The sequence below is a fragment of the Castor canadensis genome, chromosome 8 (assembly GCF_047511655.1).
Source record: "Castor canadensis chromosome 8, mCasCan1.hap1v2, whole genome shotgun sequence".
NCBI classification, from domain to species: Eukaryota; Metazoa; Chordata; class Mammalia; order Rodentia; family Castoridae; genus Castor; species Castor canadensis.
In genome coordinates, this window is record NC_133393.1 from 40883910 (window position 1) to 40904960 (window position 21051).

The window sequence follows — 21051 nt, forward strand, 5'->3', positions numbered from 1 at the left end:
AATAAATAAATGGTGGCCGTCCCCAGAAGCAGGCTGCACCTGACGCTGCATTAAAGTTACTGACAGTGAAGATTCGCACTCAGGGGACACCAGAGAAGGCAGTTGCTACTTTGTTTTACCGATTAGTGGGCTTGGGGGAGTTTTGTGGCTTTTTTCACTTGCCTCCCTATTTTCTTGATTTGTCACAGCTTCTAACAGTTATTAATCCTAAAATGTTCCACCTTTCTTTTCGCAGGCTGGATCTCTGTCTCCTCCTCCTCCCCACTAGTCTTTAATCTCCCTCCTCTCCTTCATGTTTCCACCTATCCCCACTAAGGGCTTGAGAGATCCAGACCCCTCCAGGGACCCTGGGTCAGTGTTCTAAACTTACCTCTGAAGTCATTTCTTACTACACATAGATACATTAGGTGGGACCAACAGCACTCTGTCCGGCCCAAATCTGTGTGGCTACAGAACCAAAGGCTGCACTGAAATGGGAGCTGGAGCACTGGGTGTTTCAAAAGACCATGGAATTCTTTTTCCTCAGCTCAGAGTCCAATTGGATGAGCACATGGAAGGTGAGACAGAACCAGGTCAAACTTTGGTAATTCCTTCAGTGACTGCTTCTTCCCTTTTGAAGGCTGTGGATTTGGGCACCCTTGTTGGTCAATTTCATGGGTTTTATTATTCTTGTCATAATGCACTGCTGGGAATTGAACCCAGGACCTCACTGCCAGGCAAGCATTCTAGCTACCACTGAGCTACTCCTCCAGCTCTAATTTCATATATTTGAACCACGTTGAATGGGGTATGCGCCTTGATGCTGGAACACCGTCTACCCATAAGGCCAGATTTTCTGGAGTTCCATTGTAGAAGTAAATTAACTCTGTCATTCATAAAAGCCAATAGCCAAACTCATCCTCCAAACCTTTGTGTTTATGAAGAATGTAAAATGCCAACACGTGTAACAGGACTTGGGACCAGGTGGACAAGAGATTAGTGCCTGGGTAAATTAAAGTTTCACCCAATAATGATGTTTATGTGCTTTGATAAAGAGGTGTTTGCTTATTTGCTTGTTTGTTTGTTTGTGTAGTTGGTTGGTTGGTTTTTGAGACAGAGTCTCCCTATGTATTCCAGGATGGCCACAAACTGGTGATCTTCCTGCCCCAGTCTCCTGAGTGCTGGGATTAGAGGTATGTATCACCACACCTAGCTGATTAAGAGGTTTTTAATAAACGCCAGTAATTAAAGAAATTTAGCAATCTTGGACTCAAAAGGCCTTGAGAATGGGCATATCCTCGTAAAAGAAGCTTAGGAAGCTGAGGGAAATACCTGGCATTATTGTCATCGGCAGAGTGAAGGATTTGTAAAAATATTAAATAACAGTGATTTGTTCGATTGGCATGTAAAGCAAATGCACAATCACCTGGCTGAGGAGCTTTAGGTCTGAGGCAGATGAGAACAGCCTGCAGGTGACAAGACATTTCCAGGAATTCCTCAAAACCAGATGCACCTGGTGAGCAACATGACAGGTTGTCTGGATATCACAGTAGTTTGTAGGGCAAGGGTCCAGGACAAACCCATGAAGAGCTGCAGCTCATGTCCAGCTCAGAACTCAAGCAGTAGAACAGGGAGTCACTGCAGAGATATGCAGGACACACAAAGTATAGTGTAAGTGCAAGCTTGTCTGCTAGAAGGAAAACAGGTGGCTGATTGGGAAGGATAAACAATTCCTAGATGTAGTAGCCAAAATGATTGCAAAGAGCATCAGGAGAAAAAGCATCAATAAGAAAACAGAATCGGGGCAGGGGCCAGGGTGTTAGTACACACCTATAATTCCAGCTGTTTGGGAAGTGGTGATTATAAGGATGGTGGTTCAAGGCCAATCCAACCAAAAAGTTAGTGAGACCCTATCTAACCAATAAGCTGGGTACAATTATGTGCACCTATAATTCCAACTACTTGGGATGCATAAGTAGGTGGCAAAAGCATGAGATCCTATCTGAAAAACAACTAAAGTAAAAAGGGCTGGGTTCATGGCTCAAGTGATAGAGCAACTGCCTAGCAAGTACAGGCCCTAAGCTCAAATTCTGTAGAACTCAGAGAGAGAGAGAGAGAGAGAGAGAGAAGGAGAGAAGGAGAGAGGAAGAAGAAGAAGAGGAGGAAGAAAGAAGAAAGAAGGAGGAGGAGGAGAAAGAATCACGAGTGAATGGAAAGCCCATGGCACAGGGAGAAGCATGCCCACCTGCAGCACAGTGTCTGGTACACACACTCCATGCTTATCACTAAAGAAGAGAATGAGACTCTAAATGCATATGTAGCAAAACTATCACCCCTATATATTTCAGGAATAGCCTTTCTCCAAGGTGGGGTGAATCTGGAGCTTCAAGGGGGGAACAACAGACTGCATGTCCTAATTCATGGGTGACCAAGGCTTCATTCTGCCCCTGGAAAAGGAAACTCACATGGTGGCTGGTGATTCCCCTTTGCTGGTCCAGAAGCAGCTGTGCACACACTTCTCATGGCCAATTGAGAGATAAGGACATGTGATAGACACATTTTCGGCTCCCCAGACTCTCCAACAGCCACCCACCTTACCTGCTTCAAGTGCAAGCAGATAGCAACCATATGAGAAGCAAACTTGACTGAGTAAAAGTAGTATTTTCAGCTATTCTTCTGTCAAGTGTCATGACCTGGGCAGTAAAGAGGCCTTCAGGAACTAGTAGTGTAAGTTATTCTTCTACAGTACACCCAGAGTTTTTTAATCAAAGTGGGCACTGCTTTTGTTTTGGAAGGAATGATAATTCATTGGATAGGTGCAGGCCTGCCTGCTGCCCACCTGTTAACACTCCCACCACACCATGTGACAACCAAGAAATGCCCCAACACAGTTCCGATCACCATCCTGTGGGCCATTATCAAAGGACTGGGTTTGTCTTCTGAACTACATAGTATGCAGTACTAAAATGAATGGCTCTTGGGAAAGAGTAGAAATTATCTTATAAATTTTGTATTCATATGCTTGGCAAGACTTGATAGTGGATTCAAGATGACTTTGAATGATATACAATGTGGAATAAGAAAAACTCAAACATGCACTTTGGCCTTGCCCAGCCCACTTTGCCCTCTGCAAATGTTTGCTCCATTACTGGCACCTATTGGGTGCCAAGAGTTGAGCAAACCTACTTCCTAAGATACTCCAGGCCTTGAATGCCTGCCTCACTTGCAATCTTGCCTGCTAATCATTTCACTCTCTGCTCTTCTACTTTGCTCTCCTGTCCAGCTAATATCCAGCTCCAGTCATGTCTTAGTTTCCTGGGCACTGATTTTGTACTGTTGTCCCATTGTGACAGCCCAGAAAGATGGCTTTGTAATGACCATTTTGCTCAACTGAGCCTTCAGAGAGCATCTACCCTTGGGCAGCATTGTTTCAGGGAGCCCTCATCCAATCCTGCTTCAGCCTCAGCTGCAAGGCCAAAGCAGACATGCAACAGCATGAACTAACAGTGTAAGACTGATACCTAATCCAAGGGCTGACAGCTTTACAATTTTACATGCAAATTCTGAGTATAGTGATACATCAAGTGATGTTCTAGAAGTAGAATATAAATGTGATCTCATGGGTTCAACTGAGAACCAGTGGCTCATGGAACAAAAAGTCTAGAGTAGAATTGGTTTTAAGCATGGGTGGATCAAGGAATTCAAATGATGATGGTCTTGTTTTTCTTCTGTGTTGTCTTCATCTTTGAGAAAATGCTCACACTTGAACTATGATTAAGAGTGCCACTAGAAAATACAGTCTACCTTCTGTCAAGTTAGTAAGCCCAATGTAAAAAACTCCTTTTCCCTCAATTATTAAAAAAAATCCTGGGCTCTTCTGGTTTAACAAAACATACACCTTATCTAATCACAAAGAGTAAGGATTTGAAGAACTCATATTGGACTCTGTTAGGCCAGAGGTTGGGAGGAGGGTTCCCCAAAGGAAAGTCAGGGTGCTGCTGTCCAAAGAAGGGGAAAAGAGTACTAAGCAGCCAAGAAGGACAGATGTCTATCATGCTGTTTAATAGCTCTCAACTTGGATTTAGTAAGGGGACCATACAGCTTTATTTTTTAATATATATATGCAAACTTATGTGTGAGTACAGATGTGATAAATATACACACTTACCTTATAGCACAATCATCAGTATCTTAGAGAGTAAGCTTGATAGGGCAGAGATTTCCTTCATCTATTTGTTCCCTTCTGCGTTACAACTATCTAGTCAGTGCCTAGAACATGGTGGGTTCCCCCAAAACAGCTGATGAATAAATGAGTATGAAAATCCATGCTATGAAGAGGAAAGTAAATCCCTTGGATTGCATATGAGTGGACACCATGACATATCCTGTAGACCACCCCCAGAAGGAGGATATTATTAATGCTCCCCTCACTCTGGCCCACTGGGGATGGATTTAAACTCTTCAGCCATGTTCATACCAATGATATGCCTTCTTTGACTTAGCTTGCTAGTAATTTCACTTTCATAGAATAATAGAGGTTGTGTTCCTTAAACCTACCTCTGGCCAACAAGTTAAAACCATTTAGAATTAAATGTGAAAGAATTAAGAGCCTAAAAAGAAAATGGCTATACCATCCAAGTTTTAATGGTATAGATAACATGCACTCCTAAAAAGGCAGATATATTGATTCAAATTTTCATGTGGACCAATAAGTAAGATTTATCTGGAAAAGTATGATTAGGAAGAACAATGTGGGCTCACTGGTAGAGGACTTGCCCGGCATGCACAAGGCCCTGGGTTCACTCCCCAGTGCAGGGGGAAAAACCGAAGCAAAACAAAACTAAACAATGCAACAAAATCAAAATTGGCAATGTGGAACTGAAGTGAAGAAAAACAATGATAGGCAAATTGTAGACTAGATATTAAAACACGGTCTAAAACTTAACAGTCAGAATGCACGGGGCTGCCTCAGAATAGACAGACAAATCAAAGAAACAAGTAGAGTCCAGAAATAAAGTGGAACGCATCTGAGAATGTGGTGCATGATACAGAGGACATTTCAAATGAGAAAGGAGAAAATGGGTTATTTGATCAATTTTGTCAGATTAATACAGAAGTCATCTTGAAAAAATAAAGTTGGATCCATACCTCACAGCTTGTATCTGGACAAATTCCAAGTGTAAAAAACAGAAACACCAAAGTAGGAGTAGAAAACATAAGAGTTTCATAACTTGAAGATGGGGAAGATTTTTCCAACTGTAGCATAAGATTAAGAATCCATACAGGAAAAGACTGATAAAAATTCTATCATGAAAAAAATAGAAAGAAAATTCTCTATGTAATGAATATTATAAGCAAAGTCAAAAAGACAAATGACAAATTTGAAAATAAAATATTTCTTCCATCACAGACAAAGACCTAATTTCTCCAATATGTGTTTCCCTCCAAATTAATTTCTGAAAGACCATCAATCCATTTTTAAAATGGCCAAAGAATAAATACAGTTCTTAAAATATGAAAAATGTTCAACGTCATTCATTTAAAACTACAGGTTTAAACTGCACCAAGAGGCTTTGTTTTTCTGTTCAAGATGGCAAAGATCCAAAAGTGCAATAACTCAGAGAGGCTTGGGGTAGAGAGAACTCATATATCACTGAGGGAAAATAAATTGGAGATTTACAAAGGTCCATACAGCAATATCTATTAAAAATTACAAATGTGCCTACTCTTTGACCCAGCAATTTCATTTCACAGTCTTTACCATGATCCCTATAAATACACAAAAGTCTGCAAATGCAAGGTTATTTGTTGAAACATGTAAGAGTAAAATAATGGAAGCTACATGTCTATAACAATGGACATAGACAAGGAAATATTGTTCAGCTGTTAAAAAGAATGAACGATCTCCAACATGTACTGGTATGAAGGAAATTTAAAAAATGAGCTGTAAAACAATGTGCAAAATGGAGGAGAAAGAAGGTATTCTATATGTGTATATTATATATAATGTATGAATATATGCATATATTATATAATACATGTTATATATTATAATTGTATAATATAATTATGTAATATAATATATATTCAAGTGTATAGAGGTCTCAAAGTGCATAAAAGCCTTGCAATGGATATGCACAGGACTGGGTCACTAAGGTCAGGCCATATTCAAAGGGAGGAGAATTAGATTCTATTTTTTGATGGGAGGAGTGTCAAAGAATCTGCAGACATATTTAAAACCCTACTGTGTTTATACTCCTAGGATTCTGAACAATGTGAATATATGACCTATTCAAATGTTTAGTAAATCAAATATTTAAAAAGCAATGATCAACCGTGAGTTTCAATATTGCAGCAGCTGGCTTTTATTAAAAGAAAACTTTCTACTTTAGAATTTTTTGCAAATTAGGCTTGATTTCATCCATAGAGCAGTCCTAGAAGGGGTTCTTCCTGGATTCTGGTGTTGATTCTAGCCAAACAGGGTGGGGGAATATACCCTGGTTAGCAGGGTGATGGTTGTTATGGTCTTCTCTAAATTCTTTTGTAATTCCTAACAGTTCCCCACCAAGCAAAAATAACTTTTATAGCCAGAAAAACTGCTATCTTAGCATATACATATTCTTTAATATTCACCTATTAGTTAAAATTCACATAACATTTCAACTTACCTTGCCTTCCAACAAAGGCTAATTCTTGGGAAGCATGTTGTTTTTGTTAAGCTAAAGGACACTCGTTGGAAATTCCAAAAGAGAACTGTACTAGTCTCCATGTTTTAAATAAAGGGAACTTGGGTGGATGAGCAGAAACGTAAGAGGGGTAAAGTCTGTAGTAAGGTTTGCTGGAGAGGTGGTAGGGAAATGTCACTGGGACAGAATGCAGCCATGGAAAACCCATCAAAAGGGAACATGGGGTCCTTCCATAGTAAACATTTGACACATTCATTGTATTGGGTATCATTAAGTGGGGTGTTATGATGGATTGGCTGTGCGGTATAGAATGTACAGTCCTTTCCAATTCCATCATGTAAGCATCAAAAGTTACGCATGGAAGCATAATTTTGTGCGTTTGAATGTATTTTTCACTCTTCTTTCCAATGGAACTTAGTGAAAGCAGCCTGTGCAAACCTCTAATTGGATAAGCGCATCCATGGCAGAGTCTTGGGACAGGAAATAGGATGGTCTGGGCTAAGAGTGTAAGAAGGTTAGCTGACCGGAGCAAAGCGTAATGGGAAGAGAGCGACGGGAGATGGAGTGTCTGAGATTTCTAACAAATTCTCACAAGGGGCTGAGGCTGGAGTGTGGGTTGGAGCGGTCAAGACTGGTGATAGCTTAGGGTTTTATTTCATACAAAGCTCATGGATGAGAATGGCAGAATAAGGATCATGGGCAGAAAGAAGCATGCAGGTGGGAGAACTCTTCAAAGGATAGCATCAGCAAGAGGTAGTGATGGATTTGATTTAGGTTAAATGAGGGAAAGGTGTCTGCAATGATGCCTAGGCTTCTTGGACTGGATACTGCCAGCAAAAAAAAAAATAAGAGGAAGCTTCTTTAGAGCAGAGCAATTTTGTAGGCCTTGCTGGTGGTTGGAGTCTAAAGTTTGGGAATTAACCTGGGCTAGAGGCATAGAAGCCGTTAGGATTCAGGCACATCAGCTCTAGAGAAGGTATGGGTTTGCCCCTGGAAGTTCAGCACAGTGAGATGGTGATGGGTCAACCATGAAGCCTTGGAGAGTGATGTTTGGAGTTAGGGACTTGATGACTCTAGAGTTTATGGCACAGATGGCAAGGTAGATATTTAAGTTCAGCACCCTTATCTTGCAGGTAATTGGCTCACTCAATTTATCTCAACAAAAGTAAGGGTTTGGGGAAAGATCTGGAACCAGACCTGAACACCTGAAAGAAGTGGGCAGGTCTGGGAGTGTCTGCCTCTCTTCAATCCTACTTCTGTGCATTTTCTTCACTTTCTCAGAACTCATCAGCTTTATTACCTCCTTTCTAGGGCTCATCACTGCAAGCTCTGGAAGGTCTAGGAACACCCTAAAGCTGTCAGAAAAAAGTCCCCTTTGGAAAGAATCCATAGCTTTAATAAGATTCTAAGGTGACCCAAGGTATGAAAGACGTCTAAAGCCTCCCTCATTCTTCTCTCAGAGAGAGAGAGAGAGAGAGAAAGAAGTTTTGATTTGCCTCTGCCCCAGCTGAGCTCCAATATCCTTTCACTCCAGAATATTGCAAATTGCAAAATCCTTTTCCTTTTCCTAGAGCAATTTTAGAGAAATTGATTTATTACATCAGGCCAAAGGAAGTAGAATTATTACTCTTGAGTCAGGGTGATCTAGGGAGAGGGGTGTGACAAGAGAATATAAAGCCAGGCTGCCAAGGTAGGAGGTCAGGCTAAGAAGCTTCCATAGAAGGAATGTGGTATAGACAGGGTGGAAGGTGATGCTTGGCTTAGGAGCATGACTGTTAGCCTTGATATAAGGCCCTTGAGGTTCTATATCAGGTTTATCAGGTTACATGATTAATAGCTGGCTTGTTGAAATTACCCCAAGATATTGGCTTCATGGATCAGTATTGAGTTGGAAGGAGATCTCTAATGGAATTGTTCAGATTGTATTCCTCAACCTTATCTTTTCAACATTGTTTGTCAATAAAAGCATATCAAACATAAATATCAAATTTGCAGATCTCATAAAGCTGTAGATAACATATTGGAAGACAGACCTTGGTCTCAAAAGGATCTTGGCAAGTACAATAGAAGACCAAATCAAACAAGATTCAATTTGATGGGACTGAAAACAAAATATCAGATTTAGAATTATTGAAATTAAACAGAGTGATAGCGTTAAGAGGAGGCCTGGCTGTATGTTCACACATAGCTTCAAATCATTCCAAGCCATCAGTGAAATGTTTGATGAAAAGAAAGAAGGAAAAAAACCTTTATTAAGTTTTAAATACCTGGATCCTAGTGGAATGGTGAGCTCTCTGCTGGTCAGATGCCTCTGTTTTCAGTGCTCACCTGTTGGGTCTGTATTTGGAAAGGTGTAGTCCATTCAGCAACTCTGTCCCTTGTGATAGATGTCTAGCAATAATTTGGATTTCTTCCTAAGATATTTTCTCTTCAGTTGCTCATCCATGCTCTATTTTTCTGATCCACAGGGAAATGATACCCTTATTCCGTACCTGGCAAAGTTCTAGCATCCAGTCTTCAGTTATTTATCCTGGGGAGTCATGCAACCCTGAACTCAAACCCTCATCTTCACAATCTTGCAGTTGTGCCAACTCCACATTTCTAAACAGATTTTTAAAGATGCCAATGAACAATCACAAAGACAGATTGTGTAGTCTTCATGCAGATCACAACAGAAGAAACTGAGACACAGAATAACATCCCTAAGTAAGTTACTAACACAGGGTTCAGACTCCATATATTTCACTCTAAAGGCATGTCCAGCTCAAGTCCACTTTTTTCAGTACCTCTGTGCACTATGCCAGTATGAAATCCCAGGAATCAATTTTTGCATCTTATTCTGCCCACTTGGAATTCTCTTTTCATCCCTCAAGTTATCAGCCCATCCGCCCTGCCCCCAAGAGGGCAGTATCTCCCTGCCTTGCCCTCTCTTTCACACACAGTCAACTCAAGACTAAATGTGGATCTGTTTTTGTTTTGGCACCAGGCCTTATTGGAGTTGGTGATCCTTGCTCAAAGGACACTGACAGAGATGTGGATAGCTTTGGTTACAGCTTGGAAAGCACAGGAAGCTGCAGCCCTGGCGGTGTGGCTTTCCAAGCAAGCTTGCACATAAATCTGAGTAACCCACACACCATGAGTGATATCAACATGCTACCAGATGAAGTTGTGAATGTCCAAAAATTGGTTGGTTTCTTTTCACATGAGATGAAAGTCAGCCATGTCGGAAATTGGGTTAATTGCCTAAGTGCAAACTGTGCAAAAATCTCAGACAAAATCCACTGAGACCACATGCTTGTCAAGAAGGGACTCAGGGAAGAAGAAACCACAGCTGTGTCCATTTCTAATTTCCTGGGGTTGATAGTACAGAAGGAGCAAGAGGCAGAGGCAGGGAAGGTCATGGGGGTAGGGAGGCCAGTCAGCTGGAGAAGCATGAATGCGACATCCAGCAGAGCCAAATGCTTGTGCCAGGCTCCCCCTGGGGAGCCCTTGCACTGACCTCAAGGAAACAGGGCAGGGCACACCAGTCCCAAGCACAGATCTAGCCAGCTCAGGGCTCTATAGAAGCCACAGAAGGCTGCCTCACTGGGTAGAGTGTGCAGCCTGCGTAGTCCCCATTCCTGTCCTGAAACCTACCTAGCAAGGCCAAGTATACATTTTCAGGCTAATAACCTAGGAGGATGCCAAAGTAAACTTCATTTTCTGTTTGAAAGGTTTTTCCATTTGGAGGCCAAGTAAAAGGCTTGGCACTTTCTTACACACGCAGTAATAACAATTAACCAAAAGCAACTGTGTGCCTTAGGGTATCAGAGCCCCACAGAATGTGTAAATGAGTCCCAAGACAGGAGTCAGACAAGGAGGTGGGGGCACAATTGCTGGTTTTCTTTTCCAAAATCTCTGCAGCTCTAAGATCCCATCTGGGCTTGCTAGGAAAGTGCAGCCCCAGTGACTGGTCGTTGCCAGCGGGGGCCGCACATGGCTCCCCAAGGAGCAATTCGGGGTGATCTTCCATACAACCAAAGAGCAGTTCCACACACTGAGCAGTAACACAACTCAGACTTCTGTGGTTTGTGTGGACTTAAATAAAAATTACAGCCTACTCTTGGAGAGCATAATGAAAACTTGGTCTTTTTTAAGGGCTCCAAACTATTTAATTGCACCAGTAACATCTGTCCCTGAACCTTGCACCTACAAAGTCACAGAGAGGACACAGGTTCCTGCCTGGGGCAGAGGGTGATGTCACCTATGCCTCTCCACAGAGGCTCTGGAGCACTGATCTGGCACAAGTCCCCGGATGTTTCTTGCATGAAACCTCTTACCCAGCATTTTCATTATGATTAGCCAAAAATGTGGAGCATAATGAAAAAGATTCACACATACAATCCACATTTTACTTTAATCCAAAAACAAATGTAAATTAATTTGCTAGTTGTCCTATGCCAACAATGCCTGATTCCCATTCCCACCTTAGTCAAGTAGAAAAGAAAGAGAAACCTTATACAATGTTCCCCTGGGGAAGTTACCAAAAACAAAATGGAGTCACTTTTGTCACAACCTAATAAAAAATAATAAATAAAGCAGGGAGGTTTCGAAGGAGGGGAGCTCATGCATGTGTGTCTGATAACAAGAACCACTCACAAAACACTGTCAGAGCCACAGCCTAACAAAGGCCATCATAACCTTATATAGAAAGTAATTCTGGGAGGGCTGGCAACTCTGTATTGTTGATCCAGAGACCAAGAATTATTGCTGAAAATATCTTCTGTAACCCTCCTCATTTGCTTTTAAAAGTTTCTCTTACCTCCATCTCCTTGAGTGCACATGCATTCCTATTACAATGCCTGGCTCATCCCAAATAAATTTACTGATCCTTGCAGATTCTTTCTCTGTATGCTGTTTAGGTGACACCCCCAACCTAAATTTCTTGACAAACTGTAAGGTAGTCTGGAGCTTAGAAGACACTTGAAGGATTATTGGCTCATACCACTCCTATAATAGGATTGCAAATTGTATTAAATATTTATCATTTTACAGATGAGAAAAGTGAAGCCAGACTAAGGCTGTTGGGAAACCTTGGAATGCTGGATCTTAAGTGTCTGCAGAAAGGAATCCCAATAGCAAATAAGCTTCCAAAGCCCTAGGAAGACCCTGAGTGTCACTGAAGGGGAAACCATGACACTGAACACAGGAAGGTGGATTGGATGTTATGAAAGAGGCTGGAAGTCTTCCCACTCTGCTTGTCCAGCCAGGAATCAAAACCCCATGTCCAACTACCTAGAGATGCAGGATCTTATTTGGAAGACAAAATGAACAAGAGGGACTCCAGAATCAAAACCTGGGGGAAGGTCAAAGAGAGGGGAGGGGCACTCAGCTGACATCAAGGCAATGAGGAAAAGTCCCCAGCTGGATGCTAAGACCTCATCTCCACCCAACTTTAAGAAGGCTGGCAGCCAGGCAGTTACCCTCAGAGAGGAAACTGAGTGTGACAGTAGGGAAGGGTATGCCATGGCCCAGAGGTTGAGATGGTACTGTAAGTGGCCAGGCGGGGAGAGTAGTGGGCTTCGAGCAATGTGAGGTAGATAGAGCCAAAATGGGTATTTTGCACCTTGCCTTCTAGGCTTGAAGGCAAGTGTCACCGGTTCTGGTAATCCAGAGAGGAAATCTCCAAAAGGAGAACAGGAAAGAGGCCTCTGTCTGACCTTGGGTGCCAAGTTTGTGATGCTGTCACAGAAAAGAATTTTAGGACACATGGAAATAGAGACCAAGAGTGTGGTTAGTAAAGTAAAACAAAGGAAAGATAGAAACAGTATACAACCCAGACATTGGTGTGGGTACATCTGATAACAGGTGCAAGGAATTCTCTAACATCAGGGGTATTTATAGTGAAAAAAAGTAGGTTGGGGGTTCAGCTTGAATTTACCTTAGGAAAAGTGCTCCTCTTTGTTCTGACACCTGATATATTTTATGATGTTTGCTGTTACACTGTTTTATCAATTGGGCCCAGAGACTTCAAGGTTGACATGCTTTTTAAATTGGGACATTATAACACGGATGTTTGTATCCCTCTGAACAAAGGGTGGGTCCTTCCAGATGCTCCCTTAAAACAGGTGTCCATCTCTGAGATAAGTATTTTCCTCTGTAAAACACTGCACCCAGAGGAGTGTTTTCTCCAGGATGCATATCTTTCTTTAAGATATTCTTGCTCAGTTCCCAGAGCACATTAATTATTTGGGCAAGCAGGCAAGGTCAGAGGGAGAAAACTGCTCTTTTTCCCCTTTTAAAAACAAAACAAAACAAACTAAAAGTTGCATCTTATGGAGGAGGGTGTAAGGCTTAAAGCAAAGAAAGCAGTATCTATATGCTTTTAATCAAGCTATTCATTATGCAATGCTTATTTTTAAAGTCCTGGTTGCTGTTTCCTGTGGCTCTATTTCCCTGACCTTCCTGCCTCAGCCTCAGAAGGACTTCTACAGAGCTCTAAAAAAAAAAACCAAAAAACAAAACAGCATAATGGTGTGATCACATCAGCACTTGAAAACAGTCGCTCTGGTGGCAGAGGGGGCTCTACATGGTTAGAGAGGTAAATGTGGGAAGTCTGGGTGGATGCAGTCATGAAGCCACCTCCTGAAAGAAGGTGCACAGGAGCAGGAAGAGCAGATTCGAGATGGGAAAGAATATCCAGGAAAAGTTAACCAAAAATATTACAGTACATCAGTCTCTCGCTGACCTCTTATTCCAAAGGGTCCAATGTTGCCCTTGTGACTCTGCCGGTTAATAGACTCAGAAAAACCTGAGCTATTTAATGCAAAGTCATATTACAAGTTGAGCAGAGTGATCGCTGTGATATTTTCAAACTTTTGCCCATCTCTCACCAGGCAATGTCATTTCATTTTGGGTTAGATGGATATGCCAGGAAATATCCAAGAGTGCAGAAAAGCTGTGGAATACTGGTCAATTTCACAATTATGAAACAGCTAGTTCTTCCAGAAGCACCAGAATTCATTGGACCACCTCCTCAAAGCACAGTTACTAAAATTATACGTGCAAGCCTGTCACTGGGGACCACTTGGGTGATGGTGATTTGTGTATGGGGAGTATTTTGGGGGGCAAAAGGCTTCCCTACAAACCTCAGCAAGGACAGTGCACCAGAAATAAACTTGACCCTCTTCATATCCCCCCATGACCTGTACAATCTTGGACTATCCATGGGATGTACAGATTTGGCACTGTCCCCAAGAAAATGAACTCCCCTTTTCTCCTTCTACTTGGTACTTACTAGAGTTTGTCCCCTAACAGCTCATGCGCTGGAGGCTTGGTCTCTAATGGTACGGAGACAAGTGGACCCTTTAATCAGTAAGACCCCATGGAAAGTAAGTAGATCATTGGGGCACCACTAAAAAGAGATTAACGCCCAGCTTTTGGGAGTGGATTAGCACTATGGCTTGGATCTTGCATGGCCTCAAAGGCCCATATGCTAAAGGTTTTGTCACCAGCCTGTGGAGTTATTAGAAGGTGGTAGAACCTTTGGAGGGTGGACCCTAGTTGGAGAAGCTAGAGATTTTGGGTCATGCCCTTGAAAGCTATATTGGGATGCAGCCTCAAAGTCTCTCCACCACCCCCTTTGTGCTCCTAAGCATTTTTTTTTTTTTTTTTGTGCTGCCTTATTGAAGGCCTAAAAGCAATAGACCAACCAATCGTGGACTGAAATCTCTGAAACCGTGAGCCAAACCAAATCTTCCCCCTTGTATGTCATTTATTCTAAGCATCTTGTCATAGCTGACAATCAGTTACTGTGACAGCATGTAGTTATAAAGTTTGGCTTCCTCAGCTTTCTCTCACGGTGTGATCTCTCTTTTGCATAGGTTCCTGACTTGTGATGCTATCCACTATGAGTCCTCACTGCAAGATGACGCCGGGCCCATGATCATGGACCTCCAGAACTCTGAGCTAAATAAACCTCTTTCTTTATAAAATGCCCACTGTCAGATAGTCTGTTATAGCAACACAGATGGACTAGGCACTAAAATAACTGTAGCTGTGACAAAGCAAATAAAATATGAATTCAGTTCTGGACTTTATTATGAACTAGAAGAATAGTTCAACAACCCCTTTTCAGTTAGAAGATGGGGAGTAAATGTCAGCTGGTATCTTTAGCCAGTCAGAACATTCACCCTGCCCCCCAAGTCATACAATGCCTAAAGGGGGCTGGAACTAAAGGGAGATGAGACAGACTCACCTGGTGGGCAAAACACAGGGAGCTCCAGAAACTCAGCCATCATGATCAATGATATCTTCATTCAATATCTTCAAAATCAATATGAATTTTTAAAACTCCACCATGGACAAATTAGCACCATTTTATACAACGACATTAAGTGCCTTGCTGAGTCACACTGGGACCTGGAACAAAAAGAAAAATCAGGAATGCTAGCTGTTTATTGTTTAAATTTTTTTATTTTGCTCCTTGTGAATTTTTTGGCATTCTTTTTGATTTTTAAAAATTTTGACATTTAAGAATTTTTTAATTGAATTTTTGGATACCTCCTTAAATCTTGTGCCAGGGAACATGTACTCCAAAGCTTGGAGAATTTGAACCATTTGACACATTCACTCATAGCTTCAGACACCCCACTCCACCCCAACACACATGCATGCACACATGTGAACGTTACATGTACACCCACTGACAGGAAGAAAAGAAAAACCACTCTGGAAATCCAAGCATACATCTTGTCCAGTCGTAGAGGTTACCAAGGGCATTCTTAAAACAACTTTTCTCATTTATCTCTTCAAGAGCCCAGCTATCCCCTGTAAATACACACCTGAGGTCGGCATTTGTAACAGAGCTCTGCGCACAAGTTGTGCTCACAGAAAGGAGGAAAATCAATTTCAATTCCCAAAGGACTGAATTACTGGTGTAGAAGGTCACTAAATGCAAACGCTTGCTCAATGGGCTTGGAACAAGATCCTTGTCTTCTTTGCCTCGCTGCACTTCCAGAGAAAGAAGGGGGAGTTCTGGAGCCTGGCTCTCACCAGGAAAGAGAGAGCTGTCACTTGTATCAGCCACAGGATAAACATACCACACAGTGAAAGGGACGAGACAAACACATGCACATGGGTTGGCACCTAACACTCTAGAGAAATTTTCAGTTGATATTTCCAATCAACTGAAAATATTACTGCTGTAATTCTCTCGAGGTCACTTGTCAGACAGGGTTAGCTGCTCCCCAAGGGCTTGCCACACAGATCATCCTTACCAAAGAGTCAGAACTCAGGCTTTTTCTTGGGGCCCTCCCAGGTCTGGTTGCCATTTTGCTCATGTCCTTGCTTGCCAAGGGCATCTGATCTGATTCAGGCCATCTGTGGTCTACAGCTGAGAGCCTGTGCCAGTGGTCACAGCAACCCTGTGCCCTTCCAGACATCAACAGACTGGTGTCATTTCTGTTGCTTCAGAGATTATTGTAAATATTTGGTTGGAAACCACACGAACAGTAACAAGGTTTGAGGCACAGGGAAGCAGCTGGGCATACTCTGTAGGAGACATGTGAGAATTGTACTCCTATTCCCAGGAATAAATGTGGCTTCCCCCCAGGGGGTGGGTTAGAGTTCAAGGAAGCAAGCTAGAGCCCAGAGGTCACATGGATCTGCTGACCCAAGTGTGGATCCTGGCTGCACACTAGCTATGGAACTTTGGGACAACCTCTCTGAGGTCCAGTTACCTAATCTATAAAGTGGAGGAAAGCTAATGGACGTAAGTTCCCCCTTCCCAAACAAAGACCTGTACCCTGGGGCCTCTTTTATGACCTTCTCTCCACAGATCCATTTTCCCCGCAGCATCCCAGACTGCTCTTGCTTCCTGTCACCCCACTGGAGGCCTGGCCTGGCCTTCTCTTTACTAAGCATCTGGCATGGGGAGACGACAGGATTTTCATGAGAAAAAAATGAGCCGGTATGGTGTTTAGTAGGGAAGTGGTGACAGAGAAAGGACCAAGTCACTTCTGTTCCTCTCTTTGCTCTTCCTGTGCTTCCACCTAGCCCCAAAAGCTGGTCTCAATGCCACATTCCAGTCAATCATCTGCTATTCTGAGTGAATCAAGGGAAGGTCATGAAGGAGCTATTTAAGGAGGCTGCAGGATGTCTGGTCCCTTGTCCTCCCAGGAAAAGTCACAGGAGCCTGATGGACTCTAGCTATCACCCAGAGCTCTAGTATACCTGAGCAGAAAATATGGTGCACTTTTTTTTTTGAACAAAAAGTCCAGGACTCATTTGCTGGCAGTGGGAAAGAAGAGTAGGGAATCTAAGATATAGGGCTACCAGTAGCAGTAGCCTTCTGTCAGCCTGAATAACAATCACAGAGACATTCTTCAAAGAACAATATTTATTTGGGAATAGCAGAGCTTTGAAGTGGGAATATGGGTACCACAGTATGCAGAACAATTGAAGGAAAGAAAAGTTTATAAAGGCAAAATAGAGAGAAACTTACATAAGCTACTTGAAAACAGACTCCATTGGTCTTGGAGACCCAGGCAGGAGATGGGCACTCACTCATTGGTGGATGTGTCCTGTTGGACAAGCGTTCTCCTAAGAGCAGCTTATCTGAATTGTTGCAGTCTTCAAGAGTGTTGAAGATAAACTTTCTTAGAGACACCTGTGCGTGTGGGTGAGGCATGCAAAGCACGAGAAGTGTGGAGGATGAGAAGGAATTCTTGTGGGCCTGTAGGAAGCTCTTGAGAAAGTACTCATCCTTGAGAGGAAGGCCTGAACCTTCCCACTTCATTGCTTCCTGACTGTAATTGTGCTGGGTCTGAGAAGCATGATGTCAGGCTGGCATCCTCATCTTTCACACTCCTTAAGAGAGATTATTTGGAGATTGAATCTGAAGAGTCAGGCCCTTCCTGGGATTAAGAGTCCTGTGAAGCCTTCACAGGCGGAATGACAGCTGACATGCCTGGGTCAGACCATGGTTTTTTGCTAATTGTTGGGGAGCAAGATGTTTCTAAATACAGCATTGTGCTGGTGGGAAGTACCTTAATTCCAGGAACTGAAAGAAAGCTCAGGAAATTAGTTTCTTATTTGGGGAACTTTCTTGACAAGAGAGGCTTTTCCAACCCTCATGGGCCCAGCAACAGCAGGAGCAGCAGTAGTCAGCTTCTTGCAGCCTAAGCAGGAGGAATGGGGGGAGGGGTCACAATTGCTGAATCAACCTTCCAAGGAGCAGAGCAGAGAATGGCAGTGGCCATACCAAGAAGAAAACATTGATGGCAGCCAAGGGCAATGGAGGGTCACTTGGAACACACAAGTAATTGTGCTGTGTTTGGGATTCCAGCCTTATTTGGTGAGGGGAATGCAACATCAAAGGAATTTTTATCAAGGTTGTTACTCATGTCCCTGATCATGGAGAATTTGGGGAAATAAAGTTATACCCAAAACTTGTTAATATTTGTAAAGAATATCAAAACACAATGAGCCATTTGGTGAAGATCATTTGGTTTAGGAAAATTGCAGTTGATGGATTTAATTAAGGTTCAGAGATTATTTATCTATTTGTGCTGAGGTTTGAATTCAAGGCCTCGTACTTGCTAGGCAGGCATTCTACACAGTGGTTTAATAGGCAGTACCTTACAGGCAGTACCTGTAAGACTATTAATGACACAGGTGATGTTTTTTGAGCCACACCACCAGCCCTTTCTTGCTTTAGTTATTTTTCAGATAGGGTCTTATGTTTTTATCCAAGGACAGCCTTGGACTGCCTACCTCTTACCTATGTATCCTGAGTACCTTACAGGCATGTACCACCATGACTCTCTTGTTTATGATATGGAATCTTGCTAACTTTTTTCCTGGACTGGCTTTGAACTACAATCCTCCTGATGTCCGCCTCCCAAGTAACTAGAATTATAGGAGTGAGCCACAGCACCCAGCCCTAGAAACCACTTTCAAAGAAGGTAAGATGGCTGATTTCTCCTCTCTCTGGTTCATGTTCATCCACTGTTTGGCCTAGTCAGATGGGAGCAAATTCTCCTCCCTTCCTTTGTTCTTCTTGACTCAATCTATAAAGAGGGGGTCCACTGACAATTTCAGCTGCCTCTTGCTGCACCTCACATCCATTCTCTGGTTCCCCAAGACATGAGCCTAGCCTCAGAAAGAAAAGGTAGAGAAGGAAGCAACTCCACTGTCACTCCCAGCAGCTCTGGGGGACCCTAGACAAGAAGAAAAGGAGGACCCTGGGAATGGGTCCACTGAAGCCAAGTAGAGCAGGAAGCAACTTCTTAAATGGCAGATCTAATTATGCAGCATCTTTCAGAGGGTATCTTCCGGCCTCACCCTTTGTCCCCACTCAAGCTGCCCTACATCACAGCTTCCATCCTCCTAGGGAGGAAATCACTTACCGAGCAGAAAAGAATGTTGCTGACAATTTAGCACATTCTTTAAGCCAGGTTTTACACAAATGTCAACTCATTTAGTTCTTACAACACTTCTAGGAGAATATTATTACACCCATTTGACCAAATGAATAAATTAAGGCATCAAGAAGTTATGTGAGGGCTGGGCATGGTGGTGCATACCTGGAATCCCAATAAGGCATCAAGAAGTTACGTGAGGGCTGGGCATGGTGGTGCATACCTGGAATCCCAAATACTCGGGAGGCAGAGATAGGAGGATCAGTCATAGGCAAAAGTGCAAGGTTGTATCTGAAAAAACAAACTAAAAGCAAGTGTGAGGCCCTGAGTTCAATCCTGAGTATTGCTGGAGAGAGAGAGTGAGAGAGACATGTTAAGTGATTTTCCCGGTATCCCTGGACTAGTGAATGACAGAGCCTGGATTCCAGTCCACATCTGTCTGACTCCAAAGATTATTTTCTTTTAAGAACAATGTGTATTTTGTCTTGTCTTATGTGCTACCCATGTTTGTCACTGTGACAAATGCCAGAGAAGAACAGCTTAAAGAAGGAAAGACTTACTCATGGTTCATGGTTTCAGAGCTTTCAGTCTGTGGTTGACTGGTTCTATGGCTTTGGGCCTGAGGTGAGGCTGAAGAACATGATAGTAGGAGTTTGTAGCACCTCATGGTATCCAGGAAACAGAGAGTGAGAGAGAGTGACAGAGAGGGAACCAGACAAGAAATAGGCCCCAAGAACATGCTCCCAGTGACCTACTTCCTCCAACTAGGCCCCACCTTTGGATGTTTCCATCACTGCCCAATAATGCCATCAAATTATGAATGCTTCAATGGACTCATCCATTGGTTAATGAGTCAGAGTCCTCATGAGCTTGTGGGGAGATTGTGCCAGCACTCTTCAAGTTGTGGGGGCAGATGGTCTACTCTTTTATGTATGAGCTGGGTCCTGCTAAGAAATGGCCCAGCAGGTACCCTATGCACCTGTGCACAGCCTTGAACTCACAAAGGAAAAGTCCCCACTCCTTTTTCTGAGTCCACAATCCACACATATCATAGCATGGCCTGGTTCCAACTTCACTCCATGCATATGCTTCTCCTCCTTCCACCCCCCGCCAGTTGGAAATAGTGATACACAGCCATCTCACAGGGCTGTGGGGCAATTTAATTAATGTTTATAAAGCGCTCTGAGGTCTTCAAATGAAAACTGCTGTGTAAGTGCAAAATTATTATTAGTTCTCAGCCTCCCATCCCTTGACTTCTGACACAGGCTTTTGTTGTCCTTGAATGGGAGTCATTTATGGGCTGTCCAGCTGGCTTTTTCAGGGACATGGGCAAGTGCATACACATTTGTAGATTTTTTTCCCCTCCTTTGAAAAAAGCATTCCAACTCTGTGGGATGTCTCAAAGCTTTTCAGTATCTGAATTTCTCTCTACTTGTCTCTACTAAGTACTGTAATCTGCAGGAGTAGACTGTAAACAGGTTGCTTTGGCAAAAAGTGGAAAGGAAATGGTCAATTTAAAGAAATAGTTCCTCTGATAATGAAGAAAAAAACAAAACAATATCTCCTTCTTATACAGAATCTAAATGAACCACTAAGTGAGGTCTGACTCTCTTGCCCAGAGGGATACTGTACGTTTTATGCATTGAAAGGAGAAAAGAATAGATTTGCTTTTAGTGCCTGAGTTTCGCCTCCTTCTTTCACCCTAACTTCTCAGGAACCATGGAAACAAATACACCCAGCCTAGATGATGTTTTCCTGATAGTCCTTTGTACCAAACAGTGTGCTGCCTGGAATCCCATGGGGGGGAATGAAATAAAGAATTGGAAAAGAAAAGAGTTATGCCTGCATGTGAAATGCCTTGTCTCTGAAGGACAGAGTGGGGCACGTGTGGAGTTTATTGAGCACTGGGACAATGAGCAGTGTGATATCTATGATGTGTTCATATGCGTCCTCTGTTACGATGCATGACCCATCATGCTGCCTGG

General features: G+C 42.7%; 2 long non-coding RNA genes across 3 annotated transcripts in view; one reads left to right on the forward strand and one right to left on the reverse strand.

The window, feature by feature from the left end:
- Window positions 1–14635, forward strand: part of LOC141425475 (uncharacterized) — a 58630-nt gene extending 43995 nt beyond the window's left edge. Inside the window, exons 2-3 of the long non-coding RNA XR_012450482.1 lie at window positions 1117–1172; window positions 14528–14635. This is a non-coding gene — a long non-coding RNA (uncharacterized lncRNA). The remainder of the gene's footprint in view (window positions 1–1116; window positions 1173–14527) is intronic.
- LOC141425474 (uncharacterized) overlaps window positions 1–15899 on the reverse strand; it is a 77264-nt gene extending 61365 nt beyond the window's left edge. Inside the window, exons 1-2 of one of the 2 annotated variants that reach the window (XR_012450480.1) lie at window positions 15488–15899; window positions 14902–15065 (exon numbers count right to left, since the gene is read on the reverse strand). This is a non-coding gene — a long non-coding RNA (uncharacterized lncRNA). The remainder of the gene's footprint in view (window positions 1–14901; window positions 15066–15487) is intronic. The other variant, XR_012450481.1, reaches the window with a different exon arrangement.
- Window positions 15900–21051: the final 5152 nt, after the last annotated feature.